The sequence below is a fragment of the Anser brachyrhynchus genome, assembly GCF_964034855.1.
Source record: "Anser brachyrhynchus genome assembly, chromosome: 1".
NCBI classification, from domain to species: Eukaryota; Metazoa; Chordata; class Aves; order Anseriformes; family Anatidae; genus Anser; species Anser brachyrhynchus.
Window position 1 is genome coordinate 119,448,926 of NC_137694.1, and position 26,171 is coordinate 119,475,096.

General features: G+C 39.2%; 1 protein-coding gene across 1 annotated transcript in view; it reads left to right on the forward strand.

Annotated features, from left to right (window-relative positions):
* The window catches only part of LOC308188097 (uncharacterized protein), a 163,218-nt gene that overhangs the window by 108,318 nt on the left and 28,729 nt on the right, over positions 1-26,171 (forward strand). Inside the window, exon 8 of the mRNA XM_080576751.1 lies at positions 12,641-12,701. The gene's annotated coding sequence lies outside the window, so the exon portion shown is untranslated. The remainder of the gene's footprint in view (positions 1-12,640; positions 12,702-26,171) is intronic.

Genomic DNA, 26,171 nt, shown 5'->3' on the forward strand with positions numbered 1-26,171 from the left:
GGGGAGGGAGGGGCAGCAATAATACACTAATGTTAATTCAACGTTGCCACCAATTATATCCTGTGCTGCTTCACCATGATATAGTGACTGTACACTACTGTTCAGCTTATAAAAATTAATTCAATTAGTAGCAAAGTATAGATAAATCTCAAAATATATTAGTGCTTTTTGTTGTGAATTTTTGCAACAAGTTAAAATACTATTAGAAAGGTGTCCAATAGAATTGACCGCTGTTAGTTTTAAATGCTTTCATGAGTTTGTTGTAATGTGCTTTTACTTTTTTGGAAAAAAGTATCTCAGTTGTAGATTCTACAGTAGCGTAGTGATCAAGAAGGATATTCATAGTCAGCTCAGCAGAGAATCTTCATGGTATTACAGGAGGAAGAGTAGTGAAATAGTATGTGGCGTCTGGGGCTGCATGACTTGAACATACTGTGCTTCTGATGCACATCCTTCTGCAAAGAACTACACAAACATGACTGCTTGTGTGTAGAGTTAAGAAGTTAGGTACAGGACTATGCTCAGCCCTCTGTAGTCTCATAGTTGTCAAGTCCTTCAGTGTGCACGTGGTCTTCCATGGTCTGTGTGAGTGCTTAAATGTCAAAATTAAAGGATATGTTTAAAGTCTTGCAAAACCTGTACTGTCTGTGATGCTGAAGTCCATCTGGTCAAGTGTAGAAGGTAGAGCTGGTATTCCCGTGCATGACTTACACTAAAAACAGGGTAGGTTTGAAGTGTGAACCCAGTGTTTTGTCGCAAGTTCAGTGAATAATAGGGAGTTGTTGTAAAACTGCATATTGTTTTTTATCTAAGAAGAAACTGATGCGTTGCTCTGTGGAAAATGACGAAGGCAGAAGCTAGATGTTGATATTCTAGATGCTAGTGTTTGTGATATTAGAATATCATATATGGTAGCATTACAATTTTAAATGCTACTTATTCAGAACATATATAGTAATCTTTGTTTTGAAAATGTACAGCTCACTATATGGTAGTTTAGATACGGTAATTTTGCTAAGAGTTGCCAAGAATAAGTTGATAGTTTGGAACAAGGATTGCTGTGGTTGCTGTGTGCAAAAGCCTAGAACAAGCCAGAGGGAAATAATACCAGGGTGGGAAAGTATTGTTATGGTTACAGAGTATTTTCTTTAAAGGAGAGGTGGATAGCTCAGTAAGAATCACTGAAACTTAGGTAATATTGTATTATACAGGAAGTAAAAAGACTGAAAGATAGTAATTGTCTTGAGCACTTAATGGCATTTTGTTAGTTTCCAGCAAAGAGGGATTTAATTAATGTAGGAATAATTTGTGGAAGCTTTGTTACAAAAATATACTTAGCTTTTTTTTTTTAAAGTGGAATGCCAGCACAATATCTTGCATATTTTGGCTCCATCTCTTTGTTTTTAAAACAAAAACTTTTTTTTCTTTTGGTGAAGTGGATTAAGAGTTCTTTTAAAAAGAATAAAAGTGCAGTTATACAAAAATAATTCATGTAAACTCTTGTCATCTTTTCAGTATACTAAAAACTGTAAAATAACTGCATTTTTGCAAAAAAAATACATGTAATACAAAACGAATACAAAATACAATAAAATTGTAATATATAGTAAAAATCTGCTTGAAGTGGTGCTATAAATCTGAACTGTAAATTTCATCTACCAAACATCATCTTTAATTACAGACACGCTGTAGAACTTAATTACAAACACCTCTGTTGATCGGATCCTGAAAAGCAGGAAGCAGAAGACCATTAAATATTTCAGAGTTCCTGTTTTGATTTTTGGGAAGACTTTCTCCTCTCCCTCCCATGTTTACGAAGAGGTACTGCATGAAGCATCTGCTGACCTGCCACCTGTCCTCTAGGACCAAAAGGAAACTGTGACAAGTGGCTTATTCTTTTTTCCTGGCTACTGCACTACGTTTATCCATCACTCTCTAATAGTGATACATCTGAGAGCTGACTTGTTTGACAGCATTTGTAAGCCCGTTGCTGTAGTTCACTTGAATCTAGCCGATGGAATTGCATGTTCAGGACAGAACTCCTTAGCTGCACAATAGCACTGAAGCTCTAAACCTGGCCCTAGCTAATGTGCCAGTCTCATTCCTTGTCCATGCTGGAGGACACAGAGCAGAATTGATCGTGCTGGGGGTAAAGGATGGAAAGAGGCAGGGATAGACTATCTTTGCTCATGGGAGCCTGCTCTCTGTTAGAGTGAAACTCCATCACACCACACACGTTGTCCATGTCACAGCTCTATCTTCAGCGCATTTGTTGAAAGTAAGAAGAGGGAGGACTTAAATTGCCAGGTGAAAAATGTTCAGCTATTCCTGACTGTTTTCCATAGTTTTAGTGCCATTTTGACTGTGCTATGAGATAGGGATCTTGGAGATGAGGGACTTCCCTCTTACTTTGCTTTGACAAGCATACGTAAACATGGAAATGACCTGTTGAACCTAGTAGTACAGACACTGGCTATTGCAACTAGATGAAAGAACCTGATTTAAGATAGTTTTACAACTTCGCTAGAAAGTTCCTGACTTGTATGCAGGGAACATAAAAGATGCACTGTGAAGTACACACAAGGTATACCCAGGATCCTGAGTGTATTGGGGCTGGAGTTCATCTGTATAAGAACAGTGAGACAAGGATCCTGGGGAGTCCTGGAGGACAGGAATCCTGGAGAAAAACGTGAGATGGAGGAGATGCAATTATTACAACTGAGATCAACTGAGATGAGTGGCACTCAGGCAGGTAAATAGGAAATATAAGCAAGAAGTCCCAAGAAGGGAATGAGAACTCAAATTTAGAAACCTGTGGGACCAGAAACTGGAGTGGAATGAGGAGCTGGAGACAGTGGGAGAGCATGACCGTGGTGAGGGCCAGTGCTTAGTATCTTAAGAGTGAAAGAAGAAAAACTATCGTAAGGCAAAAATGAAAGGTGTAAAAGCAGAAACATCAAATTTGAGGAAATCAGTCAAAAGTTATGTGCCATTCAAGTACACTTGTATTCTGTGAAGAGCCAAAGATTTCTGAATGTGGCCTACCATCTCTTCTTATTTGCCAGGTGTCATTTGTAGCTGATCCTCTGTCAAAATGATGGCTTACATGGAAGAGAGCATCTTAATGCTGTGGTTTGTCCCTCCATTAGTACAAATGATAGGGGTCTATAATATGGATCCAAGAGTTCTGTGCTGTGGTCACGCCACTCTCCAGTGAAAGTATTCTACACATTTTTGGAAGGCTTTAAAAATACACTGAATAAAAATACATTGAATAATAAGGTAGTAAATCAGGTGCTGAAAAATTATCCAAAGTCGGAATTAATTTTGGCAATGCTATCTTAGTTCATTGAAATTCTGATTATATAGCCATGGTAGAGAATCTAATTACACATTCACATTATATTTATTCCACAAGACTTCCTCCTCCACTCACTACATCAGGTGGATTTGCATGGGGATGAATCAAATTTGACAGCTACAGACCCTGAAAGCCGTGTGGTGAATGTGGAAAGTTTGCAGGGAAAAGATGGCTTAAGAGATTAGCATCCAGTTCTCCTGGGCAGCATTCCTGCTTCTGACAGAGGTCTGAGAGACATCCACCATCAATTCCCTCACCACTCCTGAAAAGCTGGCTTCTCTAACACGTTTATGAACTGTTTTCTGTGTCTGTGCTTGAATATTGGCAGTGCTGGGCAGTCTTTTCCCTTCAGTGAGGTCAGTGGTAGCTGCACTTTGAAGATCTCTTGACTCCTGGCTGGAGACAGCTTACTCAGAGATGATTGCCTCTGAACGGAGAGTCTTTGGGGGTGTTGCTGTAATGATGGCTGAGGTGTTTTTGAAACAAGCCTGTGAAGAAGTTTGCCTCTCAAAGCTGGAGTGGAATAGGATACAGCAGTCTATGGCCATGTGGTGAATAGCAGAGTAAACCAAAACATCATTTTGCTTATTGAACAAACAGCTAATGATGTGGACTGAATGGGATGGACCTGTATGAGGAAAAAACAAAACAAAACACTAGATTTTGAACAATAACTGAAGACTGCATCATGCTGTGTGCAAACATAAAGGATGATGGACTTCAGGTTGCACAAGTGTCCTTTAGCCCAGTCCTAAGTACGTTTTGCCTTTTGAGTGCTCAGCTTCACACTGTTGTTTAAGTGTGAACTGTTTAAGAGTGAACTTCACACACACTTTCTGTGCATTGTACAGTATTAGATGTACTGGTATTTCACAGACCTGCATGCATTTTTACCTTGTAAATGCTTCCATAAAAACACAAAGTAACTGGAAATATTAATCCATGGATAAAGTTTAACTGACATAACTTTCCTAAAGTGTTCTAAAAAGCTGGTCACCTGGCAAATCTGCGTGTACCTCCAGCTTAGTAACAACCTGAAAGACAGATTTAGAAAGTAATTGAGATAATCTCTGTAAATTTCATGGTCTTCAATCCTATTGTTAGGTGCAATGGACATTATATTTAAAGACTAGCATAAGCAAATTTTACATTCCATAGGACTGAAAGCTCTTCTGCCTTCTCCCTGTCTTGTTCTTGTTCTACACCCTTGCTTAAAAGCTGGCTTTCATTCAGTTTGCCAGGGTTCCTCCCTTTCTTTTGTTTTCCTCTGATTCTCAAATTAAACAGGACTTGATTTAACTAGTGACATGCTATTGAAAAAGTTCGGCTTCTAGCCATGAAAACTGTGAACAAGCTATTTGAATTTTAATTAATGCCTCACATTTGTAGAGGGTAAGTTTTTGAAATAAGCTGTGGAAACTTTTCAGAGGCAAAAATTAATGGTAGTTTCTTGATGACCAGGGAACTTGAACTGTTAATTTCTGTTTAAAAAAAAAAAAGACAACTTTTTTTTTTATATTATGTAACATGCTTTACTTTTTTTTTTTTTTATACAGCACCAATAAAAGCAAGTGTAGTTCTTGTGCAGAATAGCCATAACCTTGGTCTAGCTAAAGTCCAGAGACTGGGGTGCTTGATTTCTGGTCATCAGTCGCTGTCTGTGCTCTTAAGTTTTTGATGTAGTATATAATCATGATGAGCTAACACAAAACAAGTGCAATAGATAGGGAGCTCCTGAAATCCACCTTCTTCACATAACATGAATCATTGCAAGACTTTTAATTTTGAGTAAAATCATTGCTTGAGATTCCATAACAAAATACTAGTATGGTGAAAAACAAGAAGCAGATGTTCCTACAGACATAAAACAGGATTTTAAAGTTTGGAGGACACTGGAAAAGACAGGAGGAAAATGCAGGCCCTGGCAATGTAATTATTTTTGTTGGACAGATTCTATGAAATCTCATTGGTGTTACGAGATGCGGGCATGGGACCCTGTTATGTTTTGTCTGATTTGCTTGTGATGCCAGTATTTGAAGGGTTCTGAGTAAACTTTGTGCTACAGGAAAAGACTCTAGGTCTCCTAGTTTACTTCCCTGACTAGGTAGTAGAAAGATGGCCTATGTTGGCCACTTTTCCTTGTTGAGCTATAGTTTCTAGATTATTGCTCAAGATAATTGCTCTTGCTTTGTTATAGGACATGTATACATTTGGGTGAATAAAGAGACTTTGTTGCCCTTTTTGAAGGAAAGGATTGCTGCAGTGAGGAGAAAAGGAGGAAATTGTTTGGAAATTGGAGCATGGAGTTTGAGTGTACTAGGCTCTTCTTCCCTGTCATGCTTGGTTTCTGTCTTCTTTGAACTATTTTGTTCTTGTTTCACAACACAAAGGGACTGAGTGTTGCTTTACACACACATATCACCCAATTTTTTTAACTATGGGCACGGACAAGAGTCATGTGTCATTTGGGGTGCTTAGGATGGGATTGAGTTGCCTAAATGACATTGTTTAGTGCTCTTTGAGGTGCTGTAGCATCCGCATTGGGAAGGCAAGTCTGGTGCAGAGCTTGAGCCCTCTGGAATTTGGAGGACTGCCTGCAGGAGGCCAGGTAAGACACGGGGTATTTCAAACAGCATCACAGAGGCCTATTGGAGGAACTGAATTGCATTCAAAATGTCTGAAGAAAATTTATTGTTACCATTTTTCTATCACTGGAGTTGTTTGTTTTGTAACTAGCTAGCAGTAGATTTGGCAGTAGATTGTCTGATAATGAGACCCAAAAGGAAGTACTTTGTACTTCCTTTAGCTTTCTATGACAGTTTGACACTTCAGAAACTGCAATATGATGCTATAAGTTCATCAAACTCAGCAAGTGCTGCTTCTGTTCTGTTTAAAAGGACCACAAAACCATCCTACAAACACATACCTGAACAAAGTATTTAAGTATATAAAAGTTTTATGTATCTTTTTCTAAGTTCTCTATTCCGTGCCCACTCTAACGAAACACTGAAAAACTGCAGAAGTTAGGCAATGCCAAGATAATAAAAAAGAACTGTCATTAAAATCTTACCTTTTCTACTCCAGGAAATAGCTCTGGTATTTGAGAAAGAAAGAGTACTGAACCTAGGATTTCCTGTCAAGGAGGAAAAGTAAACCTTAGTATATGAAGTCCAGCCTACTGGTTAAAAGTAAGAAGTAATGATGTTAATGAAAGCAGTGTGCACATTAGTCAAAGTATGCAATTTTTTATAACTTCTTGGAAGACCTATGTATCTGAAAGACCTACATGAAGAAGTGCAAAGTCCAGCACCTGGGGAGGAACAGCCCCAGCTACCAGTACACATTAGATCGAAAGCAGCTTTTGCAGAAAAGGATCTAGGGGTCCTGGTGGACACCAAGTTGAACAGTGCAACGTGCTCTTGCTGAAAAGAAAGCCAATAGTATCCTGCACTGCATTAGGAGGAGTGTTGAAGCAGGTGGAGGGACATGAACCTTCCTCTCAGCATTGGTGAGGCCATACCTGGAGTGCTGGGTCCAGTTCTGGGCTCCCCAGTACAAGACAGGCATGGTTATACTGCAGAGAGTCCAGCAAAGGTCTACAAAGATGAATAAGGAAGTGACTCACCTACTGGCCACAAGTTGAGCCTGGGGAAATTTGGATTAGATATCAGGAAAAAATTTTTCTCTCAAAGAGTGGTCAGGCACTGGAACGGCGTGCCCAGGGAGGTGGTAGAGTCACCATCCCTTGCAGTGTTCAAGAAGCTCCTGGACAAGGTGCCATGAGATATGATTTAGTAGCTTAGTGGGTAGTATTGGTGATAGGAGAACAGTTGGACTAGATGATCTTGTAGGTCCTTTCCAACCTTGTGTTTCTATGATTCTATGACTCCCATAGGTTCTGAGAGATCTGAGATTGTTCAGCCTGGAGAAGAGAAAGCTCAGCGGGATCTTATTAATGTCTATAAACACCTGAATGGAGGGTGCAAGGAGGACAGAGCCAGGCTCTTTTCAGTGGTACCCAGTGCCAGGACAGGAGGCAGTGAGTGCAATCCGGAACACAGGAGGCTCTCTCTGAACATCAGGAAGCACTTCTTTACTGTGAGGGTGACCAAGCCCTGCACGGGTTGCCCCAAGAGGCTGTGGAGTCTGCCTCCTTGGTTGGAGATACTCAAAAGTCACTGGGACATGAACCACAAGTCACATGGGCATGGACATATGCCTCTTAAGTGGTCCTGTTTGAGCAGGGGCCAGTTGACCTCCAGAGAACTCTTCCAACATCATCCATTCTGTGATTCTGCAGTCTTGTAGTTGTGGTGAGACACCTCCTCTACTATATTTCTTACTGTAAAGGTGGTGGAAACTACCATTCTACTGTCCTTCACTACTGTTGCACCTGTCTATTTAGCCCTTGAAATTTCTTCTAAAAATGGTTACTAAAAGTTTTCTTTTTTCTTTTAAAAGTCTTAGATAATTGTTGTACTGTCCCTCTGCAGTACTGAAAAGCCTCTGTATAGTTCCTGTATTTGTGCTGCATTGCAGAGTCTACATGATTCTCATGCTTGCTGATAGAAATAACTAGTATTCCAGAAGAGTAGGATGTAAGTCTACCCAATTTATAGACTCTTAGAAAACAATTATGAGATGATTTGATGTAGATCAAATATCAAAACTCTCTGAACATATCTAAGCTCCTAGATATAAATTTGTATATGCTGTCTGACCTGACTTTCAGGCATACCGTGATCAGATGGATTATTCTTGGATGTTCTTTTCCCTCTGATTTCTTTAAGTTTTTCTTCCACGCTTGAATATACACACCAAAGTAATGATAAGTTAACATTTATATATAATCATACTTATTCTCGTTTAGAGCCATAAAGTAGTTTTGAGGCAGTCATGCACTGACCAATGTACTAGTTTGATCACTATTATTGTACCACTTCAATACAATACTACTTCTCTCTCTTCACATCTGACTTTTCCTTGTTTGTCTACACACCAAAATACTGATTACAATTCCTTGTGCTAGGAAATTTTGCCCTGCTCATGGACATAAGACTTTTTGCTTCCTTTATTTTTTTTACTTACCTCCAGATAGGAATAGTGATAATCTTCTGACACTGTTTTTTTTCTCAAATTAGTTAAATGATACTGTTTGTTGTCCAGAACACCTGTGTTTAGGTAGTGACTCAGTAGACTGGATTCCCAGGGGAAGATTGCTGGTTTGGTGGACACACTCATGATACTTTACATCAACAGAGATTTTTTCCTATGTGTTGATTCAAGATAGCTATTTTGAAGAAGATAAACTTTAAAATGTTCATAACATGTCTTATTTTTATTGCTTTTATTTTGTCACTATATAAAAAAGTGAACTTTCATGCCATCTCTACAAGAGTTTTCATAACTGTTTTGTGCTTTTTCCTCCCCTTTCTTCCTGCCACAAGTTGTCAAACCATTAATAGTTATTTGTGCTGAAATGGTTTATTAGTTACAGTAAACCTGCACACTGTAAGCTGGGCTATATTAATTATATCTTAATAGCCAATCGTGTTGTGTTTTTTTTTTTTTTTTTTTACGTTTGTTTTGTAGTCCAGTTCTCTTCACAGTTCCTTGGGGACTGCAAACTAAAAATATGTTTAACTGTACAGATTGTTCTAGTTGCTAAAGACCATTTCCTTATTCCTGTAAGGACTTGCTGTGGGAGCAGATCTGAGTTGAACGAAGGGCAAATTTTTGGCAGAACAGAAGTCTTCCAGCTAATACCAGATCAGGAGAGCATCTTTCTCAAGTAGATGCTGTTGGAATAAAGAAATGCTCTTTTGAGAATTAGAAGCTTGAAAGCTACAATCAGAAAAGTCGCTACCAAGGCTCTACAAGAAAGCTGACTAATTCAAAAATAAAAATCTCAGGAGCATCAGTAAGCTGACTAGTGACAGGGTCTGGTCTTGCAAAAATGCACCTAATGTTATCATTCCACTCGTGTTCTATCTTGGGGGCATATTTTTTGTATACCAGTATTAATAGGCTTGCTATCACATAATCAGTAAACTTGTTGCAGTGAGAGCCTTGGAATTTGAGTTCATCCCAATAGTGTAAGACACCTAAAAGGAGAATGGGACCCACGTATGAAAGGATATTTAGAATGGATTTTGCTTAACATCGTAAAACATCGTCACTTGGGCAAAATGACTTAGAGATAAAGAATTGAATTTATTGTTTTAAGAAATTGTTTTATTTGTTCTTGTTTTATTTACAGAAATTGAATTTCTTTAAGAAATGTTCAAGTGAAATCTGAGAATTTTATTGATGCTAGTGTACTTGTTTTTAATACATCTTGAAAAGTATCAAAATGTATTTTATAAATAAATCTCCTTCCAGTCATAGTATGTGCTTTTCCTGCAGCATATGAAACATGAACAGATGTACTTTGCTATTCTAACCCAAATTCCTTTAAAAATGTTATTCAGAGCCTAAGTTTGTAAATTATTCTGATATAAAGTTGGGTTAGTGGATCAGATTGTTTTCCCTATCCCTGCAGAAAATACCTGTGCACCACAAATATTTTTTCTGTTTTGTCTTGTGTTTTTTTATTTATTTTCTTTGGGGGGGGGGGGGGAAGGGAGGCTAGAACTGGTTTCTACTTGCAGAACTATTGAACATTATGATACTTTTTAGTATAATACTGTAAAGCAAGGAAGTTGTTCTTTTTGTTTGACACACGACTGTTAACCAGGAGTTGTAGCTCTGTTCTTTCTTGGCTGTCTCCAAGCCTGCCTGTGTGACTTGGAGAAAATCATTTAGTCTTCTTGAAGTTTTAAGTTCCGCAACTATAAGCAGGAGAAAAGTAAGTTCTGCAAGAGCTCACTAATGAGGCCTTTTAATTCACGAGTGTTGTCATGAAGCTTTGGGATCCTGAAAAGGAAGGTCCCAAATAAAGGCAAAGGACATAACTGTTGTGTTCTTCCTTTTCAAGATTTGAAAGCACAGTTTAGAGAAACCTCTTGAAATTCTGTTTCATTCACCCTTTAATAGATCCATCATCAAATATAAACACTTTTTTTTTCCCCTCTGGCTCTCTTTCAGCTTCATTTCTTACTCCTGAGGAAAATCTACTAAAACTGGTCCATGGGTTTCTGCTAATTACTACTGTATGCCATTTTAGAAAAATGAAGAATAGTTAAGTAGTTGGAGGAGCTGTGCAGTAAAAGGGGCAGCTTTTGGACAATTCATGAAATAGTCGGTGCCTTTTAGTGGTAGGGTAGTCCTTCTGCTCATGAATTATTCATTTTAATGCTTTTGTTATAATGGCGACAGTGTTCAGTCTCTGAGGCTGTTCTGGATAGCCTTCCTCTGCTGAAATACTGCACAGCAGCGGCTACCGTTTGTTTTTTAAACTAATACATCTAAGTCAGTAACATATTGAGTAAATGTATTTTCATGATCAAGAAAATGAGAAAAGGGGAAGAAAAACAACATTATAACTAAGAGGGTCTGTTTTGCTCAAGGGTTTGGTTAGTTTACTTTTCTGGGAGCTATTTAGGGAAATCATTTAGAATAAATATTTTTACTGATCATTTTATTTAGTATTAAATGCAAAGTAGATCTATAGCAATAACACACATTAGCGTCTTTGCTCTGTATACCACTGTGCAATAAAAGGCAGTTTAAAAACAATCATTGTTCATAAACATATTAAGTTTTTCTTAAAACTAATGTTTAAAGATCGCTTTGAAACTTTTTTTTTTTTTAAGATGAAACATAACATAACCACATAACCCACACAGAAAATGTATATGAGTCATGTGCATGCAGAAATAAAAGTTTCTTTGTGGTATCTGGTATCAGTCTTTCATTAAAGCATGGACTTTCCTAAACAGAAATTCCAGTGCAAATGGTTCAGGGTTCTCAGCTCCCCCCTTCCCCCCGCCTCCCTACCCTTTTCTGGTGCTGACTTCAGCCGGTGCGCCTAGCAGGGCGCATTAGGGACCGTCCCTGTGCAGAGCGGGGAATTTGGGGCTGGGGACTACGTGGTACTGGTTTCAGTGGACAGAAGCGAGTGCACAAGCACAGCATGCTCTCTGTATAACGCAGTATAAAACGTGGTGATTTCTCCTAAGCCATATACATACTCCTAAAATGCCTTCAAGCAACAGATAAGTGTGTGTGTGTGGAGGGGAGGACGGAAGCAGCGAGCAGATAGATGAACGATTAGGTCATTTGGATTTGGAATGAGGGTTTTTTACACTGAGCTCTCTCCTCGTTCCTGGCTGATCAGATTCTCTACACACACGGGGAGCTGAAACTGCGTCAGTAGAGAAAAGAAAACTCCATAGATGGATATAGTCGCAGAACTATAGGGAGTATCGACGAGGAGAAAAGTTTGAATTGAAAGTATATGCGGTTTAGGGGAATCTGAATCACGCAGTATTACTTTCGCTTTTTCTAGGCTTCTATTTCCTACGAATAAACCATCAGGGAGATAGAAGTTCTGATTTAGATAATGTCTTGCAGTCTCTGGAATAACGCATTCTGCGGGAGGGGGAGTCCTTGCTGAAAAGGTCACGCTCCACGAGCAGCGAGCCTTCCCCGCTGCCCGCACTCACAGCATTTCTTCTGCGAATGTCAGCTGTGGGGCTGTCCCTGAGAATTTTTCCTGGGTTTAGGTGGGTACAGCATGTAAAATGGAAGCAACGATAGGAACCCCTCCTTTCCTTTTTCCTGTAGCTCTGCTCAGACCATTCTCTGTTAGCATGGTAGTGGTACAAAGTGTGTGGTCTTTCAGCTCTGACTAATGCATTTTGTGCTGTGTGACTGAAAATGCCTCATAGCCTGCCAGGGCTGACTGAGGGCTGTGGAATGTGGTGCCTTTTCTCTGTTTCTCTGATTTTTTTTTTCTTTCTTTCTTTTTTTTTTTCTTTCTCTTTTTTTTTTTTTTCAGAGAAGTGTGTAGGCAGTCTGTTGAGAAACCTCAAGATGCAGGGGAAATGCTTGCATGTTGTGGAATGTGGCTTCCCCCGGGAGACCCCCGCCAGGCAGGCAGTGAATGAGCAGGGCTGGAGAATGAGAAAGGGAGGAGGTCGGAGGCAGAGAGAGATAGGAAAGAGTGAGAGAGGAGGAAGGAAGGAGGTGGAAACGGAGGGGCCCGTTTCCCTTTTTCTGAAGCAATGACAGCTGGTTCTGTCCTGACTCACATGACAAAGTGCTGTGGAGAGCAGTGCTTGAGCTTGAAGCCAGCCAGCAGGGATGGTCAGCTGATTTTATTTTCTTTTTTTCCAGACTTTGGTCAGCTGATCTGCGGTGACTGGTCAGCCCACCAAGAAGGTACCTCAGCACGCAGGTAAGAGAGAAGCTGCACACTCTTAATGCAGCTGGGGGTAGGGGGTGCAAATGGCCCTAACATTGCTTGAATAGTTTAGAAAAAACGCTTCTGGTTTGCTTTGGTGTGTAACACTATGATTGTCTCTTTCAATGCTACTACTTGTGCTATTCAGTCTTGTTCTCTCCCTCTCTCTTTTTTTTTTCTTTTTTTTTTTTCCTTCAATCTGTCTTTAATTACAATTGGTACAAAAGCTTTATTGGAAAAAAGACCTATTGTGTGTTGCTAAATATAGACCTGGGGATTGCATGAACGTTGCTTTCTTACTTTTTGAATAAAATAACTTTCCGTAATTTAAGTGTGTCAAACTCATATTTAGAGGGGAATTCCCAAATACTTAAACTATGAGTCATAAAAAGTTAAAGTACCAGTACAACAGCTTAGGATAAAAACTCTGTTCAGTCATGGGTAGCTGCTTTCATATGTGTTGGTAGTCTTAAGAAAACAGAGGTGTGCAAAAGCTGGAGCATTTTTAACTCTGCTGACCAGAACCCAAAACATGCATAGCGTGGGCTAAACAGATGATTTGAGAGGAAGATTGTTAGAATGCTCTCAGTTTCATGCATGTTTTCTATCATTGTTTGTATCAAAAAACCTGGTGATAGTCTTATGTCCTGAGGGTGCTTCAAAGGACTCTGACTCCCTAATTACTTTATATGATGGAAAAGAAAAAGAGAAGGAGAACCGATAATAACTACACTTACTGCAAATAAGTGAAAAAATTACAAAATAAAAACACCTACTGGGCATTACAGATCAAAGTGTTTTTCAGCTGGTTGTATGCCTGACTATCATGCCACACTCCTTCTCTTTAAATATCACTATGTAATGCATCTTCCTTACCATTACTTCTCTTCAGTGAAAGATCTCAGGTACTCTCTGAAAGCTGGAATGTCTTGTGCCGAAAGATGCATTCATGAGTTTTTAAGATGAAAAAGATGGTCAAATCTTCCTAGCTCCGACGTGTAGCTCTGAAAAACTTTGTGTTCTGAGATTGAAGACTTTATTTTGACAACTTGTTGCAGAAATGTTCAGATTTTTCTAGTAACCTTATTCTTGTCTACTATTTTGCAGTATTTAAATAAAAACTATTTGAAACTTGCTTTTTCCTATCAGCATATGCAGTATCTCATAAGATGCAGGTGCTGTACCCAGTAGGGATGAAGGTGGATGACTTTCCAATTACTTTTCATTTCATGCTCTTTTCTCATCAATAAAAACATCTCTACTCATATTGCCTTATAACAACAGCCAATGCTCAGATGAACTGAGCTTTTATCTAGGGGAAGGAGAACGTAGAACAGGGTAGTAAGATAGATAGGTGGAAGACTCTTTCTCTTGACTCCAGTGGACCTTTATCATCTGCAAGCCTGAGGAAACACCCAGCTTCAAGTGACCAAATGAAAGGATAATTGCAAGAAGCATAGGAAGCATCAAACAGGTTGATAGTGGTAATAGTGTATTTACAGAAATGGATACGGCTGTGAAGTTGGCTTTTGTACTAGGTCATGGTGCAGGGAGCATTCTTGGATTTCAGGTTGTCTCTGGAAAGTTGAACAGCAACAGGTAACACAGGCAGGGAAGGGGATGGTCCTGTGCCTGAGGAGCTTTGGTTTCATATCGGGAAGGTCCTTGTGGCAGTCATAAGTGAAACAGTTCTCTACTAAAGGATTTGGGGACTTATTTTTCCTTCTTTATGGGATGGGAGGAATAGAGGTTTCATGGGGTGAAGAAAGATGAGTGAAACTAAACAGTGTCAGGCAATAATGACTAGTTAGCATAGACTGCTCTAAAGAGTCTGATCTACTTGCTGTGAGGCTGACGAAGTACTACTCTGTCTTCGGTGTTCTCTTCTAACTGAGGTCTGGGAGTTGCATTGGCTTGTCATAATGGAGAAAAGAGTTATCAAGTCTGAAAATACCCCAAGATCATTTAAGCTCTTACACACAGTCTTCATCTTAAGTAAAGTGATCTTTTATGAATGGATGCAAATTTTCTTATGTTTCATGGTGTTGTCCTTAGGGGAATTCCTGGCAGGTGGGCTTGTCCAGGGCTGTGTGCTTCAGAGGTACCATTGGTGCGTGCACATAAACAAGGCAGTTCATATCTTACATGTGTGCACTGCTGTAACAACCGGAGAGAGGAGCAGATGTATAGAGCTGAAATAGGTAAATATAAAACTATTTCAGAGAGTATTGATTTCTTTTCCTAATTTTTTTCATCTACTTAAAACTGGATAGTCACTATTGACTGTTTTTTCTTTTCCCTTTCATTTCCTTTCCTTGCTTTTTCTTTCTTGCTTGCTTTTTCTTTCTTTCTTTCTTTCTTTTTCTTTCTTTCTTTTTCTTTTTTCTTTTTTCTTTTTTTTTCTTTTCTTTCTTTCTTTTAATCTATGGGTTTATCAATTGTCTTTGAGCACTAGCATGTTTTACTTTTGGCAAAGTTGCTTGTCTAGTTCAAATATGTCTCAGAGATAGGAAATATTTTAATTTCAGGCATACTTCTGCCTTTTCATTTCTGCTTTTAATATATTTGCATACAAAGAGAGGGGTTTGTTTGAAATATTTCAGGTGCAGTTCTTCAAATTTCCATTTATTGATGTTAGAATATCTCTTTCAAATAACTTCTGACTTGTGAGCACTTTAGGTCATGTTTATTTAACCCTAGGTTTGCCTAATGATCATTATTGCCTTGGAGTTAAGTAGGAAAACATAAATAGCTTGCCTGCAAATAAGGAACTGATTCCATGTATATGGCATAAACAATAGTAGTATTTAATTTTCCTTAGAGTAGCAGAAGAAAAATCAAGAGTTTAATAGCTCTACTGAGTAAACATACAAGAAAACGAACTCTTAACACCTTTAAATAAAGAGATGTTCACTTTCAGAAATAAATCAGTTTAAGAATCTCAAGAAAAATCTTGGGGGAACGAATAGATAATTACATTATTTTAATGAGATATTTAATATGAGTTTTTTTTTACTGTATCATGTCTCATAGTTTGTTTTTATTAATATTGGAGAATGAAGACAGCAGTTTGGGGAGGTTTTATTACTAGGTAGAGGGCAGATCTTGCTTTAGTAGGACTTCTATACATGTTTTTCAGGGTTTGGTTTAACACCAAAACAGTCGTTATTTCAGTGTGGTATCCCATTTTGTTTCAGTGGGACGGTGTTGTAGTTGTTTAAAAAAACAGACCCTTCTTTCTCCTCTTCCCTAGCTATTAGCAGGCTTACAAGTACAAACATCACAAATCTGGTATAGGATTTTCCAGTTCTGAGGAACCGAGGGGCTTAGACCTCTTTGCCGAGAGGTCGCACATCTCTTCAGACTCCGGTTGCGTATTAAAACTCGACCCCGTGAAAACGCACCATCACTCGGCAAAACCCTGCTTGCATCTTTGAGCTCCCCATTAGACGCATCGTTCCGCAGCTTATCATCTTGCTTTAACCTCCAAGCGCTCGCGGGGCTCCCTCTTCAAGTCCTCGTGGTTGATTATTGCTGGAAACGCCTGGCTTTGCCTGAGGAGCCGCCGGAGCCCCGGCCGGGCGCTCTACTTCCCGAGCGTCTCGCAGCCTTTGCCGGCAAAAGCGCGGCTCCCCCTGCCGGGGGCTCCCGGCACTGCGGCGCCCGGCGGCCCGCGGCCGCGGCCCGGCAGCCCCGAGAGCCGAGCGCCCCGTTCTGGGCGTCGCGGCGCTTCTTCCACGAGGGCTGGGCGGCCGCAGGCAGCCCGGGCAACAAGACCGTTTCTGAGGTTTCTCGCTTTCCCCCCGGTATGTCACGCCTGTTTTCTGTAGGAGCGCGGTTTGTATAATACAATACGCGGCAAGTGGCAGGGAGTCGTGTGCAGAGAAAATGCTAAACAGAATCCACCTCCTTGAAAACGGGTATCTATTCTGAAACAAAGAAAGGAGGCTCTTGAGAAGTGTATTTACTGAAATGCGACATTCCTATTAGCAAACCAAATTTAGTCTCGATGCGAAAGTATACCGGCAGAAATGTGTGTTGTAAACTTGCCAGAACATACTGGACTATAACAAAATGTTATAAATAGCTGAAGCTTCCCAAATGAAGTGTTTTGCATTAGTATTTAACATCAGTGTACGTGAGCTATTTCCCAAATCAATTTTGCCTTACCTTTTAGCAGCTGAGAAGAAAAAAAGCAATTCACTTATGGCTATATGCATTGATAAAAGTAATAAGCTTCTGAAATAGTCATGAGCTCTGACACTTAATCGCTATTTATGAGGAATGATTATTCAGAAGCTAAAGTCCTGCCACAACATGCTTATATTTCAATTGAAAGCTGTCATTGCAGTATGTGCTCTAAACCTCAGTTACAGGGACTAAATATCCTGTAACTTCATCTTGGGAAAGGAATAAACAAGAAGCTATATATGATGTTAAAATGCCTCTGTACTTTTGGAGCATCGTAAGAAGAAAGTGGAGACTCTATAAAAAGCAAGAGCTAAATGTATGGAACTGCTTGCATGGGACTTGTCCCTGGCAGCCTCCCATCATTTCCACCTGCCACCACATGGACCGCTTAGACCGGTGACAGCAGATTGTGCTGTTTGGATACTAATGAGAAGGGTTGTTCTGAGCTTAAACGCAGAAGGTGCTATACCAAAAATCATAAATATCCTGTATTATACAATGACTATAGACAATGAAGTATGAAAAGACTTAGTAAGTTGTATTAATGATGTGCAAATTCTTCAGCAAAATCAGGGCTCGATACTTGTTTGTGGAAAACAAAAACTGAGAGAAATTAAGAAGAAAATGCTGCGATTTAAATGAAGCAAACTGGATCTTGATATGGTTTTGTCCTGCTCAGATCATAGACAGCCTTATGGTGAATCACCTTTTCTGAGGAATTTGTGTGTGTGTGTGTTTCTTTTAATAGTGTTAGGATTTGTCACTTATAATGGGAGAATGTGGGTAAGCCCCAAAATGGTGACCTGCCATTGAGGTTGGTGACAAGAGTAATCAGAAAGTCCACAATTGGGGTGCTTTCCCAAGTGCTGTGTTCCAAACTCTTCAGCATTACTGCGTATTCTGAGCTCATATTTAGTTTGTTATTCAATTAAAATTCATACCAACAGAAGCAACATATTATGACAAGTTAATATAGTTTGTACTGTGCAGTGCCACTGCTCAAGATGTTGTTTTCCTAAGGATTTCTTCTCCTTAAAAAAAAATAAAGGCCTGTTTTTATTGCACATCTTCTGTTCTGTCATAGTAATCATATTTCAAGAGCCACTTTTCCAAATGTTTTATCCTTATTTATGTAATTATTAAATATCTGAGCGTGCACTGAGTGATAGAAAAGTTTTAATCTTCTTAACATCTACATTTTGTCTGTGATACACATTCATTGTTCATTTCCAAATAAGACTGCCCGCTGCTTAAGAGCTACTGAGTAGGAACTGTTGATCTCCCGAATAACCTCTACAGTGTTGTTCTCTCTCAATCTGCAGGAAGTTTGCTCATGATGAGAGGCCAGATCTGAAGTGTTGCAGTTAATCTTGCAAATAGGCAATTATGGTTTTAATTGTATTTTAATCCAGGCATGCTCAAACTGTACAGTTGAGTCTGAGTGATGGCTACGTAAGAGCTCTTGTTGGCTACTTCATATGGAAACTTCACAGGATAGTGTATTTTTCCAAAGAATGTTGAAGGAATTCATTTCATTAAATTTAAAGGTTCTATATGATGGATTCTTCACTGAGTGCTGTTGTAAGAATTCTTTGATATGTTATGAAGCAGCCTTCCCCGTAACTCATCCTGTTTGCCTTCTCACCAAAATCCTCTTCCTTTGAGGAAAGAGGCGCTATACAGCTAAAGCTTTTCACCAGACTTTTTGCACAGTGGCCATGCAAGCTGTTGTCTTAGATGGGACGTATGGTACATGCTGAAGCTGACTATTTGCCTTAATGCCCGGGCAGCACAGCCCGAGTTTCCATCGCCTAATGCAGCGGGTTTTTCAAGCAGGGCGGATTTCAGGATGCTGGGTGTGTGGAGTGCGTGGGCAGCCGCTCTTAAACGGCAGTGGGTGGAGATTACAGCATTTCATCTGCTTTTCCTCCGACACCTTTTAAAGATACAGCCCACGATGTTGTCTGGGGGTTTGTGCCAATTGCTGCTAGAGTAATCTTGCATTCAATCTGAAAATTTACAGCTCGCCTCGGTGTAAAAATAGGAGTAAGTTCCGAGCAAAATCTAAGGTTCTCCGCATTAAGCCCAGCTCCCATGCAGGGTTGAAGAATTTCTTTGGTCAAACGCTTCTGATTTCACATTTTCTATGTACAAATTTACATAAAAGTACTTTCTGGAAGCAGAGCCTTGTAAGTAGCATCTCGGGGTAAGAATTGTTCTTTTTAGTCTCGGCCAAGGTGAAGAGAGATGTCTTTCTTCCCCTACTGATTTTTCTTAGCTCTCATTCTGTCTTGCCACAGCTATGAATGTATTCTGTGTTCAGTATTTTTGCAAGCATTTGGCTCAAAAGTGGTGAACAGCTTGTTGTTACTGGTGCCTGCTTCCCCCTGAAGCACATAGCATTTTTTTAATTTAAAGGAATAACAAGAATTTGCCTCTAACCAGTAGAAAACATTTGCCTATTTAAACTTCTCCTTTCATTCTAAAAGTACAAAATAATATTAATTGACTGCTATTCATTCTTTTTGTTCTGTAAAAACCTCAGAAGCTGCTACAGATAAAAAGCTTGTCAATTTATTCAGTGTTAGAACTGCTTGAGTTTGAGAAAATACAGGCATACAGTGGGTTGTGGTATTCAGGTTATTTTGTTTTCCCTTTTTCTTTGGGTTAGTCTTCGAGTAATGATGTCCAGTTAGTCAGCTACTGGGTGGACAGGCTGAACAGATTCCAACTTTATAAATGTTAAAGCACGTTATGACCAGTCTTGAGCAATAATAGATGACAGTGTAACATTCAATCAGAGAGGATGTCTGAACAATTCCAGTACGACTGTGCTATGTATTTTTAGGGAGGACATAGGCATTCCTCAAGAACAGGAATGAATTTTGTAAATGCAAAAAGCTGCTGGAGGAATGCAACTTTGTCTTTCCAAGGAAAACAATGGGCAAAGTTTAGAGATGGCTTCTCCTCCTAATAAGTACCTTAATATTTATAACACCACATCTTCATTTTGAAATCTGTGGGCTTCCTACTTCTGAAAAAAATGTTACCTTTAGTCTTCGGCCATTTTGTAAACATTGCCATATTCAAAAATTGAACCCTGTTCTGGATCTTCAACTCAAAAAGTAAAGCAGTTGTAGATTAATACTTACAAAACTGAATGAGGCAGTACCAATCCTGTAAATGTTGAGTTGTTAGGAATAATACATATCATATGTATGGGCCCCTTGCTAATTTAAGCAGAAACTTTGTCTCTTAAAATTATTTTAATTTTTAAAGGAAAACATAGGCACTTACGAACCGATGGCAATGGTGTTCATGTCCTCTTTATTTCTTAATATAATTACTTAACACATGCATTTGACATTTGGAAACTTTAACTGAAATTAGTCTCTCTTAAATGTGTGTGTCACTAAGTTTTAAATGGGCTGCAGTGTGTTTGTTTCATGTAGTGGAGGAGGAGGGGAAGTAACATTTGAAAGTTATCATCGCTTGCCTGGAAGTACACAAATGCTACCATATGTCTGGAGGTTTTGCATCATTTATTAAGATGAGAAAATAACCTAGTCGTTCATCCTTTGGCTAAGACTAAAAAAAAAATATATATAAAAATTAAGAATTATTTCTCTGAGAACAGTGTCATGCAGTCTGTTCAATGTCTGTGAGGTAAAAGTGATCAGCATTTACTCTAGACAAAGTATTGCAGAATAGCAGTTCCCTGCTTACTGGATTTTCAGGTATTTTTAAGCTGCTGTATGAGCAGTTATACTTCGATGTACAAGCACCACTTGTCTCTCAGCCTTGAGTAAGCAGACATTTTTAAAATAAGTTTGTTATAGTGTATTTTTATTCTAACGTGCTTCTGAAAAGAGTTTATTTGTGGAGGTGTTTAAGTGGTTAGCTGTCCTGGACTTAAATGCAGGGCAGCTAAAGCTTGTAGGAAATCAAAGATTACTGAGTGTTTATTGCCAAACTTTGCTGTATTCTGAACCAGTGAAGGACTACTACAGGGCAGAAAGGTGGAAACAGATCTCTTTGTCTAACTAAATGTGTAATCTTTCTTTATGTGTGGATTTTTGAACCAGTAGCCAGCACACCCTTTACAGCCACTGGTGTGAGTGAGAACGAAGTGTTGGTTCTGCATGTACAGAATCAGTCTGAATTTGGAGTTAGCTTTGGGAGGGATCTAATTGAAGATACCCCCTTGTTAAAGGGAGTGATTTTTGGGACTGGGGGAAGGGGACATTCCCTAACAGTTGTGATGATGTCCTTCACATGAAGGAGAGAAGAGACGTTGGTTGCTCTTAGTCTGCATTTGAAGGGTTTAGCAACTGTTTGCACATGATTTACCAATGGAGGTCTGTGAATGAAATCTTTAGGCAGTTGAGCAAACAGGGATCTTGAGAGGGATCAGAGCTTTGATGGGAAGTTACTAAGGTGGCACTTTTGAGAGTACTAGCCAGACAAATGTTTCAAGGATTGTACATAGTTCCCAGTGGCTTAAGGAATTACTCAGGTTTGTCAGTTTAATTGCCATAATACTTGTGGCATGGCTCCCTTTAAAAAGAGGGTGAGTGCATAAGAGAGAGGAAAAGTTAGGGGCTAGGAAGAAGGGAAGTCATTCTTGCAAACCAGTTAGTTATGCCTGGGATTTTCTTTTGTCTCTAGTTGCTGCTCTACCGTTCACACTCTCCTAAATGCACACACATCCCATGCTGATTCTTCTTCTCCAACCACAGGGCTTCTGTAAGACTGTTTAAAAATTGTTCCTGTGTAGTAGGAATGATATTCAGAGCAGGGATGTTACCTTCTAGTGCCATTCTTGCCAAGAATCTCTTTGAGAAAACCAGCAAGCAAGGACCCTGGCCAATGCAGCCTCTAAAAGTGGTGTTTGCAGAGCAGATAGCATGAGGATAAGACAATCTCTGCTCTTTCCCTAAGTCTTTCCTAGCTAGTTATCCAGGTTTACAGCAGAAGATATAATATAGCTAGAGTGCTTTTTGTTTGGAAATGAAGATTTTTGTTTGTTTGCTTTTGTTTTCTTTTGTTTTTCCCGTGTGTGCAAAATAGCACTTCAAGACATCATTTGTGGTTGTTTTTTGTTAGCAAAGAGGTTCCACCAAAGCATATTTTTATCCATGGTCATGTGTCTTAGCAGTCAATGCATAAAACGGTGAGATGAACCCAGAGCTGGCTATTCAGGCATTAACAGTGGGTCACTATTGTTCCTAGTTAAGTGCCTGATCGCTAGGCAGATCTGGGTCACTTGGAAGCCCTGGTTTTGATGCCTGGTTGTCATAGGGATCTGGGTTGTTTGTGGTAGCTGAGGACCACAGACTGGGAAGCTAGGTGTTTCAGCTCTGTGCCAGAGAAGGCTGGCTGTGGCTCGGATTAAGTTTATATGTACATCTCTTTTCTAGGTGAAGCCTTCTTGGGAGTTCTCCGAGCCTGGCTCACCACATTTTGTTGGGCAACTTCTTGCAGGGTGATTGTGGTGGTTCTTTTGAAGGCTTCTGTGACACACTGGGGTTTCAGGCAGCAGTATTATAGATCCGTCTCTGCTTCACTGCCTTGTAAGATTTGTGTTGGCAGTGTTGGTCAACGTTTTTCAGGGATGCTCTGTGATGCACAGCTGTTCAAACTGCCTCTCGTGTGCCCTGTGGGGAGGAACCAGTTGGATCCTTGACTTCCCATCTGTCTTCCAGTTGGGGTACTCTCAAAATGTCTCTGATTGTGTACAGTCAAGGAATTCAGCCTTGACGGAGTCACTAGTAATATGGATATTGAAAATGCAGCCCTGCTTAGCAGGATGTGACTATTGTTAGTTAACTGGTCATATCACACAACACTGGGGTACCCTCCAGTTATTCATTAATGCAGTCTGTTTGCAGTCCAAAATATGCTGCTCGATGAGAGAACTGATGTATTACTTTGGGGGACACGCAATCCTACCTCCTAACCCTGTAAATTCTGTGTGTATAAAGGCCATTCAGGAAGGGGACTCCCTTCTGAGTTCCCTGATGCACCGAGAGCAGTGTTCCCGAGGACTTAAATGTGCCCATAATCTCAAAGGGACTCCAGAATTACCTGCTGTATTAAGGAGAAGAATAGATGAAGAGTAAGAGAGGAAACCTGCTTTTATTTTTGATGCAACCTGAAGCTCATTCTCATATGCTTTTGGCAAGTGAGAACACTCTGTAGATCTGGAAATAAAGTTTATTTAAGTTGTCCTAATTAAAAGCAGCATGCTTGTCAATAATAATGTTTTGATCTAGTATTCAATATTGAGCCAGAATTGAATTTTGTCTTTTGGGAAGAAGATTTACCTCAACGGCTCTCCCCTTCTCATTGCTACTGTTTTTTTTTTTGTTTTGTTTTGTTTTTCAGGTTGAAAATCTTTCGAACACTACTTTTTATGAAAAGTATCAAAAACATTTCTTATCCATTATTCCTGCAGTCCATGCAAAATTACTAGTGTATTGTCAAAGTCATACAGAGTTTGTTCATTGTAACAAAAAAATCAAAAGTAACTACAAGGCAGCTGTACATTTCACATGACTCCAGATACTGAGGAATTCTTTGTTGGCGTGCCTAGTGATGTAGCATTTTTCAACCTTTTGGGCAAGGGAGTTTCACAAGGTGTTTTTTTTTGTGTGTGTTTTTTTTTTTTCCTTAGTTATAGAGCTTGATTTGTCTGAACTTTAATAGTTGGGATAGAAAAGGGTGACTAGCTACATCCCATTTTTCAGCCTAGAGAACTTACACAGAATTACTACTTGTAAATTTTAAATGATGTTTAGATTGTTAAAGAACAAAGTGATTAAATTACATGATTTGGATCCTCTGAAGTTCTTCTAAAGGTCTGAGTATTATTTGGTTTCAGTATGCTTGCTTTAGTGTGTTGGTTAGGGCTTTTCATAAACAAAACACAAACATTATCTTTATTACTCACAGTGCTGCTGCATACTTGCGGTTTAGATTTTGCCAACTATTTGCAATGTATAGCCACAGACTCTGTCTGGGTGGCAGAAAACAAAAACAAAGTCTCTCTGTTCATATCATGACTTGTTTTTTAAATTAGGAACATTAATGTATCATTAGGTAGAGAGGTAAGAGTATGCCTGTGTATGTGTGACTCTTCTATAGTCTGAAGTGTCAGAAAACCACATCAGAATAGACTTACATGCATCTTATTAGCTGTAAGCACCCGCAGCATGATTAATGCTCTACAAGAGAGACAGACAAGACTGTCTCAGCCCCGGTTAGCTTACAGTCTACAGTGATAAAGCTTGTCTTGTAATTCAGGTGGTGGGAAATTAATTTCGTGTTTATTATTATTGTGACCCTCCTCTGGGTGTAATTCTGGGGTATAGAAGCCACTGTACACATGTGAATTGGCCTGCAGTGGCTTCGTTAATCCATGCAAATCAAACTCCTCCTCTGTCAGCTGTGTATAAGGCACAAGATCAGAATTGCCTCTCTTCTATTTTCAGACCTCTACTGGAACATGCCTTAAAACGGTTTTGAAATAACAAGTTTCAGCAATCATAGGCTTATTTAAATGTTCACATGTGCATCCATTCTGAACCCACTAAAAACATTGTAGTCCTGGACTGCCTTTTAAAGTCAGCAGGGCAGGAAAAAATGTGCAGTGAAGGGCAAGCAATAATGTGTACCTAAGTCTGTACTGTGCCTATGAGTTCTGAAGGGGGGAAAAAAAAGCTCCATATTTCACTGAGAGTTTGATACTGTATTATATTCTTGTCCACTGCAATTTCCTCACGGTCAACCTTCCCAAACATTTATGTCATTAGATTGGAGAAACAAAATAGATAATCACAAATGTTTGTGCTTAGCTTTTTTGATCATGCTCCCATCCCATGCTTAAAATTATATTTGCAAGTTTTGGCCTTTTCAAATGGAATTTCCTATCAGTTTTTCTTGAACTATTTCAGCAATTCTAGTAACGTACAGGATGTGTTAACTTTTTTGAAAGCAAAACAGAATTTCAGTTTTCAAATACTACTTTAAGAAATGTCTCTTTAGCCAATGAAGTAAATAAGTGTTAGTAATTTTATCTACTAATTGAAAGCTGTTGAGTTTACAGGAGGTTTTCTACCAAAACCTGTACTATTTAGATCAATTCCTAATGATTTTGCCAAGCACATTAGTATATTTTTTCTGTATTTGTATAAACTTGCTTTCCATCCTTAGTCTGATTTTTTAATTTTTATTTTATTTTATTTTATTTTTATTTTTATTTTATTTTTTGTAGCCACTATGACTAGATATGACTAGATATGACTAGATAGCAGGCTCCATTTTGAATAGTTAAGAACAGCAGGTAGAAAAGATACTTTCTTTTTCTAGCAACTAGTTTAAAGTCTTGTAGCTAAAATATACCAAAGCCCTCGTATTATTAAAAATCTGATGAGTTCCTGGTACCTAGGTGTGAGAGGTTCCAGCTTAGTAGCTGGGAAGACAGCTGCTCTGAACTATATTGCAACAGAGTGATTTTTGTCAAAGAAAAGTGTTCTTTTTATTTCTGAAGCTATTTTTCTAAAACCTGCAAGAAATGGCTGCTATTTGCTGCGGAAAGCTAGGAATTAAGTTTAACAAGTAGCATATATCCTCTGGAGAAAAGTTACCAGTCCTAGTAAACTCTGCCATTGTGTGCCAAAATAAGGAGGAGCAGCAGTTACGGAGTTTGGCTTATGCACAGTAGTTGAGAAATAATTTAACCAGAGATGTAAAAAAATTCTGTGGTAATCTATGCTGTTGAGTTATAAGGTGAGCACTGTTGAAGCACAGATATGGTGAAGATGTTGGTCAAGATTCTTGAATGAGGGATATTCAGTATCTTCTCTGACTTCTGGAAACGTGCATCTTGTTGCTCCTTGGAGGCTATTCTTCATTGCAAGTAAAAGCTATAAATAGGGAATACCAGTGGTTTTTGTTTTGGGTGAAGTGCGAGAGAATTGGCCTTCCTTGAGAATGTGAATATAAAGAAAAATGTTCTTTTATGTTGATTATATTGCCAGATCAGTAAGTGTTGGTGGCTACGGAGTGGCACCGATCTTCTTGCAGGCCTTCAGGTGTTGTGTTGGAGAGTTTCTATCCCTGCATTTTCAGAGTGATTCAAGCAGATGCTGTAGTCAATTAGTCAATTAATTCTTCATTCCTGGGTGTTTCGTTGCAAAGCATCTTCTGAGTTCTGTTGTTCTCTCTTGCATGTGTCTTGTGCATGAGGGCCATCCAGCAGGAGAGCCAAAG